The following is a 12,720-nucleotide window of genomic DNA, read 5'->3' on the forward strand; positions in this document are numbered from 1 at the left end:
TATCTATCTATCTATCTATCTATCTATCTATCTATCTATCTATCTATCTATCTATCTATCTATCTATCTATCTATCTATCTATCTATCTATCTGTGTCTAGACTACAGGTTTTTTTTGGAAAAAAGTGGCTTTTTTTCGAAAGAACTGCACCTGTGTCTAGACTGCAGCTGTGTTCTTTCGAAAGTAAATTGAAAGAATGTGGCAGTTTTTTTCAATCGCGGTAAACCTCATTCTACGAGGAATAACACCTTTTTTCGAAAGTACTCTTGAAAAAAGGCGCTATTGAATGCAAACTGAGCTTTTTTGAAAGCGGCTCACTTTTTCGAAAAATCTGCTTGTAGTCTAGACACTCTCTTTTGAAAGAGGCTTGTAATCTATCTATCTATCTATCTATCTATCTATCTATCTATCTATCTATCTATCTATCTATCTATCTATCTATCTATCTATCTATCTATCTATCTATCTATCTATCTATCTATCTATCTAATTCTCACAGCAGAATGACTGACCAAGTATTATTATTTTATCAACTACAATTGGTTAAAGACACAGTAAAAGCCTCCTGATTGTTTAATAACTTGGATTGGTTAATAATCAAATCACACAGCATTTCAGTATCATGTGCTGCAAAGAGTCAAATGGAAGAACCACTTTCAGCTCACAAGTATCACTAGCTTAGATGAAAACGCTGTGCAATGTTGTAATTGCAGCTGAGTGAATGCTGTATTAGTCTCTCTGTGGAAGATTGAGTTTTGTGCTCTCTTGTGTGTGATGCAAAGGAAACAGGAAGAAAAGACATTCCGGTGGGGCTCTGGTGCTGTATTTGAAAAGAGCCCATTCAGCTCGGATGACTAAATGCACCTATGCACCCTTTAGTGTGCGTAAAGCCTCCATGTTTTGGGGGAACAATCTATTTGCACATACAGTTACCAATTTTGGGTGCCAATACATTTGTGAGTCCTGGCATGGGTTTGGCTATGCATCCGCGGCTCGTTTTGCATATGCAAAGAGTAGCTAAGATAAATATTGTGCATTTGCTTAAGACAGTTCTTGAAAATGTGACCCCTGAGTATTTTTGAGCTTAGATCCTTTACAGAACGCCCACTGCTTAACATCAGTGTTGCCTCTCTTACTTTGCTATGATTAGAAGTGGACTCAATGACCTCCCGAGGTCTCTTTCAACCCCATGATTCTACGATTCTCTGATACTCTGCCAGCTGGGGGTGCAAATCCAAAGGGGTGTCATGTGCTGGGGGAGTCACTCACAAGCACAGCACAGTGGGTGCGATGTTTAAATTCAGCCGGGATAGCACAATACAGAAGGGGAAGCAATCACAGGGAATGAGTCTGAAAAAGACATGGGGGAACTGGCAAGAAGGCTGAATTTTTGCTACCCTGGTAGAGAAAATATCAACCGTGTCTGCCTCATGTTGAGTGCATCAAAGGGAAGAGGAATGAAAAGCAAATTGACAGGAGGTAATCCTGCTGCCCTGGCCTCACAATAGTGGGGTTTGAGAAAGGAAGTGAGGCTTTCTGACCTACAGGTCACACAGTGAATTGAATAAAAGCAGGGTTTGTGCTCTGCAAGAGAATGGTATTATTATTATAGCATTTTCAGAGTATTTGCTGTTGCAGAAAAGGGTTAGAATCATAGAACACTAGAACTGGAAGGGACTTCGAGAGATCACCGAGTCCAGGCCCCTGCTCTCACGGCAGGAACAAGCACCATCTAGATCATCCCTGATAGATGTTTATCTAACCTGCTCTTAAATATCTCCAGTGATAGAGACTCCACATTCTCCCTGGGCAATTTATTCCAGTGTTTATTGACCCTGTCAGTTAGGAAGTTTTTTCTAATGTCCAACCTAAACTTCCCTTGCTGCAATCTAAGCCCATTGCTTCCTGTCCTATCCTCAGAGGCCAAGGAGAACAATTTTTCTCCCTCCTTCCTGTGACACCTTTTTAGATACTTGAAAACTGCTCTCATGTCCCCTCTGCATCTTGTTCTTTCCAAACTAAACAAGCCCAATTCTTCCAGCCGTTCCCTCACAGCTCATGTTCTCTAGCTGATGCCAATGAAACACAGGGACTTGGGACTGGCAGCATAGAATTGGAAGGGACGTCCTGGTTCATCAAATCCAGTCTCTTGCTATTGCAGGCAACTCCATCATATAATCCCACTCAGAAAGGTATCACACTCCATCTTCGAACAAGGGAGTGCCTTTGTCCCCTTTCAGACTCCTACAGCAAGTAGTTCTAGAACCTCAGTCGTCTGATGGTTATAGATCTTCTGATTTGCAGCCTCAGTTTATTCTTGGCCAGTTTACACCCATTCATTCCTGTACCAATATTGGCCTTTGGCCAGAGCCTGGGGTCACATGCCCCCTCTCCTAGATTGGCAACTTGGCCTGTACTGAACATGCTCAGTGACATCGGTTGAAGCTGCTGCCCTCACTCTGCCCTTACCACTATCAGAAGGTCTCTGATTATTGTCCTTGAGCACAGAATCTGGCTCTTTGTTTTTATCCTGTGAAGCGTACAGCTGGACTTTTAATACTCTGGTCATCCGAAGAAGTGGGTTGTGCCAATGAAAGCTCATGACACCATCTACATGTTTTGTTAGTCTTTAAGGTGCTACTAGTCTATTTGTTGTTTTTAAGGCTCACCCATAGGTTGGTTTTGGAGGTGAGCTCACAGTTTCAAATCCAGATGGGATCAGCTCCCTAAATAGCATCTTTCTGAGCTGGGTACATTGAGGAATGTCTCACTCGCTATGCGTGTAGCTTTCAGATCTCTGCAAACCTGAAGGGATATTCTATGATTATTAAAAATCTCAGTGCACTCAGTCCAGGCTCAGGCTGTCCAACGTTCCCACTGTCCGAAGGGCTGTGCAATACGTACTGTGCCTTCCAGCAAAGTACTGTGGGAGTTTTCTGCAGCAAATGCACTTTGCTAAATACATGTGTAACCCACAGACCTGCGTGATTCACTGACCAATGCAGTGGCACCTAGACCACAGCAACAGTTAAGACCAAGAGACTTCTACCGCATAGGCTGGGAGCGAGCTGGCATTTCGCTCATAGGGTAGAGGCTCCTATTCTCCGCTTCGGAGATCCCAGGTTCAAATCTGCCTGGTGGCAGTTACACATGCACATCATATATATACTAGCCCAATGTCTGAGACTCTGTAATGCTGAAATGCTGGCTGTTCCCTCTGGGCGGCGCTGTTGCCTGAGTCACGTCCTTTGCCTCGCGCCGTGGTGCTTGGCTGACTTCTATGCCGCTCAGCCAGGCCGCTGCGGGGGAGCAAGTGGTGGAAGCAGCTGTTTGGGCTCCCCCGCGGCGTTCCAGCTGAGCTGTGCAGAAGTCAGCTGAGCACCACGGTGGGAGGGGAAGGTGGGCGGGGCAGTGACGTACATGGCCAGGGGATGGGGCCTGACTGTGTACGTCACCACCCCACCCCCCTTTGCCTCCCACCGTGGCGCTCGGCTGACTTCTGCTCTGCTCAGCCAGGCCGCCGCGGGGGAACAAGTGGCACAAGCGGCCGTTGGGCTCCGCGGTGCCCCGAGTGAGAGGCAGAAGGGGGAGGAGAAGAGAAAGAGAGAGGCAGGAGGCAGAGGAGAGCTGAGAGAGAGAGGGGGAGGGAGTAGGAGGAGAGAGAGAAAGAGAGGCTCAGAAGAGAAGACCGATGTGGAGGAGAGACCTGAAAATCCCGTCTTATGATGGGCTAATTGGCTAGTTTAATAAGAATAAATTAAAGTCTGGGGCATGCTTGCCTCTAAGCAAGCTCTTGGGTTACTGAAAGGAAAAGATTAGTTCATACTGGCATGGGAAGTTCTCCCTTGAACGTTATACATTTGTGGTGCCTATTGTTTGCACACAGTGGCCACAGAATTTACCAGCCGACCATCAGTTAACAGCGTCTTCCATGTCCTTCACACAACACACATACACATGTGTGCACAAACACACACACACAAAGAAGGCTAGAGCATTCTCACACTCTCTGGGGCTGTTTGTCTGTTGCAATTTGCTTTAAAATGCACGGTGGTGTGTCTAAGGAAATTATCCGGTGATTCTTTTCCTACATCCTAGCTATGTGTCTGAAGGGATCTGTCATGACTGAAGGTCTATTAAACTGTCAGGTTGCAGGATCAGGCTCTTTAGTTGCAAAGTAACCCCAACCCCCTTCAGTGTATTGATCTTTCAAAGGACACCAGCCAATGGGAATTGAGGGCACTTAACACATTCAGAATGTGCTCTTGTCCCTTAGTAATCTGAGTAATCTTTGATCTTGGTATAAGCAGGTGTAGATCCACTGACGTCAGTGGAGTTGTGCCTTCTTTAGATCAGGGTTGATTTTAGCCATCGAGTCAATGCAAAAAGCTTTAGAAGTGAAGTGATAAAAATGGTGGGCGAGTTATTAAATTATTGGATACAACCAGAGCACAAGGGTAACCCACGGACAATTCTCCATTTGTTCTCCTGGTGGAGAGAGAATGTTCCTAAGATTGGAAAACATTTTTTTAATGACTTACTTTTTGTTATGCACTGCCTGCTCTACTCCACAATAAGCTTAATCTAGGTTTCAGATGTCGGTCTAAAATGAAAGATAAAAAAAACCCTTCTAAGAATAAAAAATAGTGTTTGTGTGGTTTTTAAATTCCAAGGCAGACATTTGTGAAGTACAAAGATTCTTCTGAGGTGATAGGCACAAGTTCAAAGCGGTTACATTTGGGTTACTGAGAACCAGGAAGTGAAAATGACTAGGTTACTGAGAACCAGGGAGTGAAATTGACTACGAGTTAAAGCAAAAAGGCATTTGGTGTCATTGTCTGGATGGAATGAAATGAACTGAAAAAGTATCGGGGCTGAAAAGTCAACAAAAAGCCTGACCCTGTTCCTATTAGTCCGAAGGCATACATTTTTTTATATAGCATCAGCTTTAGAGGCCATGTGAAGAGAGCTACATTAAATCGCTAATGTTCTCTCTCTCTCTCTCTCTTTTTTTTTTTTATACTTTAACATTACTATAGTTGTACTATGTACATTTCCAAGAGCATAGCTTTGTGTTCTTCAGGCTGCATGATTTCCCTTTCAAATTAAGGACAAGAATGAGCAAAAATAAACATTTCCATGCAACAGAGAGATGAAAGTGAGTCGACCATTCATTTATGGCTGGTCTCAGCTGATATCAGTGGAACATAGGAATATAGGACTGGCCACCCTGGACTGGAAGTCTCAAGTTCTAGTCCCTCAAGTCCCCAATCTCTTGCTAGCACCTCATATCCTCCCATTCATAGACGTATCCGCACAACGGCACCTTTCTGAGCTGTAATTAGAGTAGGCAAAGGCACACCTCTACGTGTAAAGGTAAAGTGCACAGCTAAAAGAAAGCAACACCAAAGCTATACATCCCACCGCAGCAGAATTAGTCTTCCGTGAAAGGTGTTTGGATTTTATTCAATGCCATTTTTTATCTTGGCATTTGTCCTTTAAAATAACCGGTGAATGCAATGGATCGGGGAGATGGCGTTTGCTGCGGGACAGAGACAGGTTGTTTGTGTGAATGGTGAGTTAAATACCCTTGTGCTCAGATATTATTAAGTCATACTCTAGAAAAAGGAACCCCATCACTACATGATCTATCAGCTTGCTGCCAAGCCAGCAGCTTGACTACCTTGTCTTGGGATTATTTTTTCCCTGGTTTATCATTAAATGTGTTCCGGTGATTACAAATATTTAAAAGGCAACTCCCCCCTTCTTCCCTTGCTGCATCGGCATAGCAAACACGAGGCTCTGTTAATAGGAGCCATTAATCTCCTTTGGCTAGAAGGGGCATACAGAGGGATATAACGGATTATCACAGCATTATTACAGTGTTGTTTTTCAAGGGCGCGGGAAGGGACGCCGTGCAGAAGTGAACCCACTAGAAAAGAACCAGTGAGTTATGGGGACAGCTACCCCATCTGTGAAAGAACAGAGCATGCAGAGGAACATTACAGCATGATGGTCAAAATACTCATGAAGGCAGAAAAGGTTATAGGGGAATTTACAGGACAGAGAGGGCTTTGGGTGCTTTTCCAGGGGGCAAGAAAAGTTGCAACAGGGCCCCGTGGAAAAGCACTGATGCTTAATGTGCATCTGCTGGGTCTAATGTCCTCTGAGACAAAGGACAAAAAAATTAACGAAGGCCTCTTGTCATTAGTGTCTTGCACAGAATATCTAGAAGGATCACCCTTGGAGTCCATTGAGCTGGGTCCTCGTAACTTCGCTGGCTGCCAATTAAAGACGGACTCTGACTTAAGAACACGTCCCTTGTGGGTCGTTACTTAAGCAGGCTTGCCATGTGTGACATCTCTGAGCGGTGGCCCGCTTCCTCATGAAGATCTCCGAAGAGGGAGCCAGTTGCCTGATTGATCTGCCCGTCCCGGAGACACGAGGCCTGGCTGTGGTGACGTAATGCCGGCAGGCGGAACCAAACCTGGGGCCTCTGGCGCTTCATGCGTGGGCCTCTCCCGCTTGAGCGAAAAGCCGTGCTGCTCAGCTAAGGCAGTAGAGCAGACTCACGAGTCTCTCGGGACATGGTCTAAGTGCCACCGGATGGGACCGTGCCCCATCCTGTGGGTTATAGTTATGCAACCTGCTCTGCCCTGGTGTAATCTCCTTTTCTGCACGAGAGCCGCTGCTGACTTACCCCTGGGGTAAAACGGGATCCGAACGAGGCTCAGGAAGTTCCTCTGCAGATAGCAGAACCACGTCGGACCCGCCCTGTGCAGCCGCCAACGGACAGCAAAGCAGCCCGGAACTGTTGTGTTTTTTCTAGGAGCTGTCTGGCTAGGAGGGCTCAGTGCACTCGGCAGGGGCTAGAACCCATCTGGCCCCTGGGTTCCCCTGAGCTGGCGCACAGGCAGGGCAGGAGGGCAGGCACAGAACTACCGACGGTTCCCCTGCCCAGAACTTGTGCTGGGCGAATTCTCCCTTGGCCTAGAACACCCCTTAGGCCAGGCATGTCCAAAGTCCGGCCCGCGGGCCAATTGCGGCCCGTGTTCCGATTTAATTCGGCCCCCGCTTCCTCCCCCTCTTCTGGCTCCCCGGCGCTCTTTTGAACTGGCGCGCCCAGCTTCCGGCCGCGCCGCCGCCCACGGCCTCCGCGGTCCTAGAGCCTGCCCTGTAGGGCACGTCCGCAGCCCCGCTCCCCCGCTTGGCTGCGGGTTCGCCCTGCCCCCGGGCCGCCGTGAGGCCGGCGTGCCCTGCGCTCTCTGCCCGCCTCCGACCCTGCGGGCCCTCCGCCTTGGGGCTGAGAGTGCGGGGACGGCCCTCACGCATCTTCACTTCTTCAAATCTGGCCCTCTTTGAAAAAAGTTTGGACACCCCTGCCTTAGGCCAACAGAGGAGTAGAGGGAGCCAACAGCCCAGAGGGGGGTCTGAGAGGGGGCCCTGGAAGCACCGAGCCTCCCCTTCTTTCCCTGGGCACCAGGCGGCCTGCCGGGGAACAGCGCAGCAGCGGCTCTGTATTCAACAGCCTGCGTGAGGCACATCAGATGCGGCGTTGAGCCAAGAGGTGTTCTCCCCAGAGCAGGCAGAGAGACTGCAGCCATGGCTGGGCCTCCCAGACCCTTTGTGATTTCCCAGGTACCTGGGCACGTCTCCCCGTTAGCCCCCTATAAGCAGGCCTGAGCAGGTGGGGTGGGTTTGTTTGTGAGCCATCACCGATCAATAGTCCCCTCCTCGTATGTCCATAATATACAGGTTGAACCTCAGAAATCTGGGACTCTCTGATCTCCATCTGTGGTCTGGCAAGACCCAAAATGTTGCTGGACCAGATCACTAGGAGCTAGCCAGCAGCAGGGGCCCAGTGGTGGCGCTGGACCAGCGGCAGGGAGCTGAGGAGATGCTGCTGAACCAGCTGCAAGGGTCCAATGACTGGGAGCCCTGTGGCTGGGGCTGGTGGCCAGGAGTGGACCAACCAGGGGGAGCAGGGACTGGCAGCCAGCAGGGCAGCACTGAACTCCCCTGGTCCGGCAGACTCCCTGGCTCAGGCCCTGAGGATGCCGGATTAGGGAGGTCCAACCTGTATTCACCCAAACAGTCCGGGGGCTCATTCTCTTGGCCTGCCCTGGAGCAACGCAAAGGGAGTGGCGCCTACGCACATCCCAGAATCCAGTCTGGGGGAGCTCCCAGAGGGAGAGAAGCAGCAGCGCTAACCTCTGCTCCACCCTCTTCACAACCCTCGGCGTGGGGAGCCTCCCGGAGGCATGGCTGCAGCTCTAGCTTCAGGTGGTAGCAGTCCCTCGGGGACCGTGCCACCCGGTGCATGTTAGAGCAACCTCCAGGCTGCTCTAACCCGTTTCAAGAGCCACGCAGAGTGTCATAACTGGCTCCATGACGGTCCCCGCATTGAGGCTGTTCTCCGCAGAATCTGACCCTATGTTTGTCTTGGTCATCTTGGTCACAGGTATGTAATCTTCATCTTTGATAGCCCAAATGCAAGTAACTTTCTATCCTCCCCCCCATACCTCCTAATAAAGACATGAAAGCAAAATCCAGCCTCCGGCTTCACTCACATGATTGTGAATGTGCTCACACCTCGCAAACACCAAACCACCACTCACATGATTGTGAACGTGCTCACACCTTGCAAACACCAAACCATCACTCACATGATTGTGAACGTGCTCACACCTCGCAAACACCAAACCACCACTCACATGATTGTGAATGTGCTCACACCTCGCAAACACCAAACCACCACTCACATGATTGTGAACGTGCTCACACCTTGCAAACACCAAACCGCCACTCACATGATTGTGAACGTGCTCACACCTTGCAAACACCAAACCACCACTCACATGATTGTGAATGTGCTCACACCTCGCAAACACCAAACCACCACTCACATGATTGTGAACGTGCTCACACCTTGCAAACACCAAACCACCACTCACATGATTGTGAATGTGCTCACACCTCGCAAACACCAAACCACCACTCACATGATTGTGAACGTGCTCACACCTTGCAAACACCAAACCACCACTCACATGATTGTGAATGTGCTCACACCTCGCAAACACCAAACCACCACTCACATGATTGTGAATGTGCTCACACCTCGCAAACACCAAACCATCATGCACATGATTGTGTACATGCTCACACCTCGCAAACACACACCAAACCACCACTCACGTGATTGTGAACGTGCTCACACCTCGCAAACACCAAACCACCACTCACATGATTGTGAACGTGCTCAAACCTCACAAACACCAAACCACACACCAATTTACATCACCACCAAGTTACTGACATCTGGGAGCCCTCTGGCTGGAACATCTGAGTGCAGAACACAACCCTTTCTCGCCGACGGACAGACACTTTCAATTGTTTCCACAAGGGCTTTTGCTTTTTCCCTTTTGTCCTGGTTAATCTCACGAAGCCTTGAGCTGACCTGCCAAGAGGCGGGGGGAGGGAAGACCTGTCATTTCAAATCGATCCCGGTACTTTACACTAGGTTCTTTTACTCGTTTCATTTTGTGATGAGAACCATAAAACTGTAATATAGAAACCTAAACATCCCATCTCCTAACCGAATAGATCCTGCCGTGCTAAAGTGACTGATTTAACAGCTAATTAAGCTTTTATTATTGCCTCCCCAACTTCTTTTTCACACTATCGCCAGACTACCCTTCACAGCAGAGATTATTTATAAGAAACACATTTGATACTCTGCCTGTAAATATATAGTCGTCACTTCTGCATCTGATTGATGTGTAAAATCGATGGAGAGAGAACAAGGCAGCTGTGGTTTGAGCCAATCTGCGTGCTTTGGGGCATTTCTATAAACCTGCCCACTAATTGATGACATTTTGTAAACCTAAAGAGTCACTGGAGTGTCAAAGACTTGCACAAAGCTGGATTTTAGTCACCTCCCTGTGGGTCAAAGTCACCCGTGTGGTGTCCTGACATATCTCGCTCTGTCCCATGATGACACCCGTTCAGCTGTGGGCGCACCCCGTAGCCTGTGCTTTCTCTGATCAGATAACCCGTCCCACAGACCCTGAGAGAGCCCCCAAAGACCACAGAATCAGATGAGGATCGAAGGTGCCCTGACAGGTTTATTGTAAATGAAGCATAGACCTAATTTCCCCAGATCAGCTGTCTGCAGTCAGGCTAAAACATTGATGCATGTTACAATGGACCGATTCAGCCCGTAGCATGGATTTGCCATTGCCCCCTAGGTTGGACAAAGACAACCCCCTTGGGGTACATTTTAATACCCAGATACAAACAAGTTACACATCCCTCCTGAAGTATCAGGTTGCCCCACCTCTGCTGTTACTTAGACACCCCCATTCCCTTGTACACGGGGGTTTGATCATTCTCACGCTCTGTTTAGACCCTGTCCTGAACCGGAGCTAGACTGTCTGTTATCTGTGGGGAGGTTGTCACACCCCAATGACCCCCTCCCTCCTCCTGGGGAGGGAGGTCAGCATTGTATATTGCTAACGCTGTTGCAAGCATCGCAGGGCATTTTGGGAAGGGTCCAGAGCCGGCCCAAGCTACGGGCTGACCGGGCTACCGTCCGTGGTGCCCCATTGTAGGGGGTGCCGTGCAGGGACAGCACCGTGCATGCTCTGTGTGCCTGGGGCAGTGCCACGCATGCGCCGTGCGCCCGGGGAGGGGCCACGCATGTGCCACATGCCCGGGGGCGGCAGCGCACTCCTGGGACACACGAATGGCTTGGGTCCGCCCTGGAAGGGCCAAAGGTATGAGTGTGGAATGAATGAAGAATTCCATTACAGGCCGTGAGAGGCCAAAAAGGGGAGGGTGGGAAAATGAAGAGAGCAGAGAACGGGTTAACTCCACACTTCTGCCAGGTCCGAAGATAAGACGTTGGCTCCAGCCAGCTCAAGGCCACAGCGCACATCGGACTCGGCTGCCGGCCAAGAAAGAGGGGGGCCTGGAATCCACCAACCAGCCATAAGAAAGACATTCAACTGAACCAATCTGCAGAGCCAGCCCATAACAAGGAAGACAAGCGAAGGCCAGCACGGAGGAAAGCAAAGGGAATAACAGAGTCTAGCCGGTGTGTTTTGGGAAAGTCGAGGCGACCACAGAAAGCCGGTTTGGACTGTCACAAAGAGCACCAAGAACAGAGGCCGCGGAAGGGAACACCCCCAAAGGAGCCTTGGACTTAAAACTCTCCTGAGAGCTGGAGCAATTCGGAGATCACAGTGGACCTTGGACGACCTGTGCGCACAGGACCGAACTCCATCCACCCTTCCCTCTCTTCTTACACCCAGGCCTGGCCAGCCTTGGGGAGTGAGTGTGTATGAAAGTGGCTCGGGGCACTAACGCTTCCTTCCGTCCTCTGAGGGACGTGGGAAGCACCCATCACTCTCCGCTGTTATTTTATTATTTTATCAATAAAGCTTTAAAACTTAGACACTTGGTGTGTTCCGTCATCTCCTCCCTTAACGATCCTGTGGCCTCAGCCTGATCACCTGACGCCTCAGGCAGAGCGGTAGCAGAAATCTGCCACCAGGTGGTTGGTACCAAGATGTTTCTTCATGAGGTGTTCTCTTCCGACTCCTCTGGAACGTGCTTACGGCCTGTGCTTAGTACCCTCAAGTGTTGGCCACCATCAGCCCTGTTCATGCCAGATTTTGTTACCAGAGCTCACAGCTTCACTCTGCTTCATAGTAGCCACGTCTTGGCCAACGTGTGTAGGCCTCAGGCCTTACACCAGACCTGCAATGCATGGGCTTGGTTTCAGGCCCTCAGCTTACTAGCCATCCCTGTGTTAAAGAAGGGGAAACTGAGTCAGGGAATATGAAGTGACTTTTTCAAGGTCACACAGTGAGACAGTGTCAGAGCCAGGAAAATAACCGCACCCCTGCCTCTATTAGGGGCCTGAGCGAATTCTCCTTGAAGTCAAAGGCTGTTTTTTCACGGACTTCAGTCGGCTTTAGATCAGGCTTTAGATGCTTCTCTGTACTATGGCCGTCTATGTAAAGAGATGCCTGTCTTTATAATAGGCCAGCACTGGGCCCATTAAACACCACTCAGAAAGGCTGGACTAGAGGTGAATTTTACCCTTGATTAACTCCACTACCGTTATTCCCGATAAACGAGCCCAATCTGAGGCCCAACTTGCCTTTGGCCAAGCGCTGTCCACAGCTTCTCCTCCTCCTGCTCGGTGATGGTACCTAGCACGCAGCAGGAGACCAGAGGTGCATGTCTCCCTGTATGGTGCACTGGGGTTTGCTGTGATCACTCAGAAGTCGGGCAGAAGTGAAGGAAACTCACAAGTGAGCCAGCCACAGGTATCGTGGGCAGCCTGATGCTGGACTGTATAGAACTCCGGCTCCCCACATGGCAATTTGACTGTGACTTGTTGCCTCCGTTGGCTGAGCAGACAGCAGCGGCGCGGCGCCAAGCCCGCACCGTTAACCTGTTTTTATGACTTCTACTGTGTTCAGATACTGTCCCAGGGAAATGTCAAACCCTTCCCATTAGCACCAATGCCTACTCCCTGGCTCTCGGAAGCTGGATTTGTACAGACGCCAACTGGCCACCTCTTAAAAGCTGTGAAGCCGGCCCACACGCTGCTCTCGATCGTTTGTGTCATTTATTAATAACTCCTCTCCGCGTAAAGGCATGTTGCTTCATTTCCTTTAGTGCTATTTTCTTTGCTATAACTTCAT

The sequence above is a fragment of the Pelodiscus sinensis genome, chromosome 7 (genome assembly GCF_049634645.1).
Source record: "Pelodiscus sinensis isolate JC-2024 chromosome 7, ASM4963464v1, whole genome shotgun sequence".
NCBI classification, from domain to species: domain Eukaryota; kingdom Metazoa; phylum Chordata; order Testudines; family Trionychidae; genus Pelodiscus; species Pelodiscus sinensis.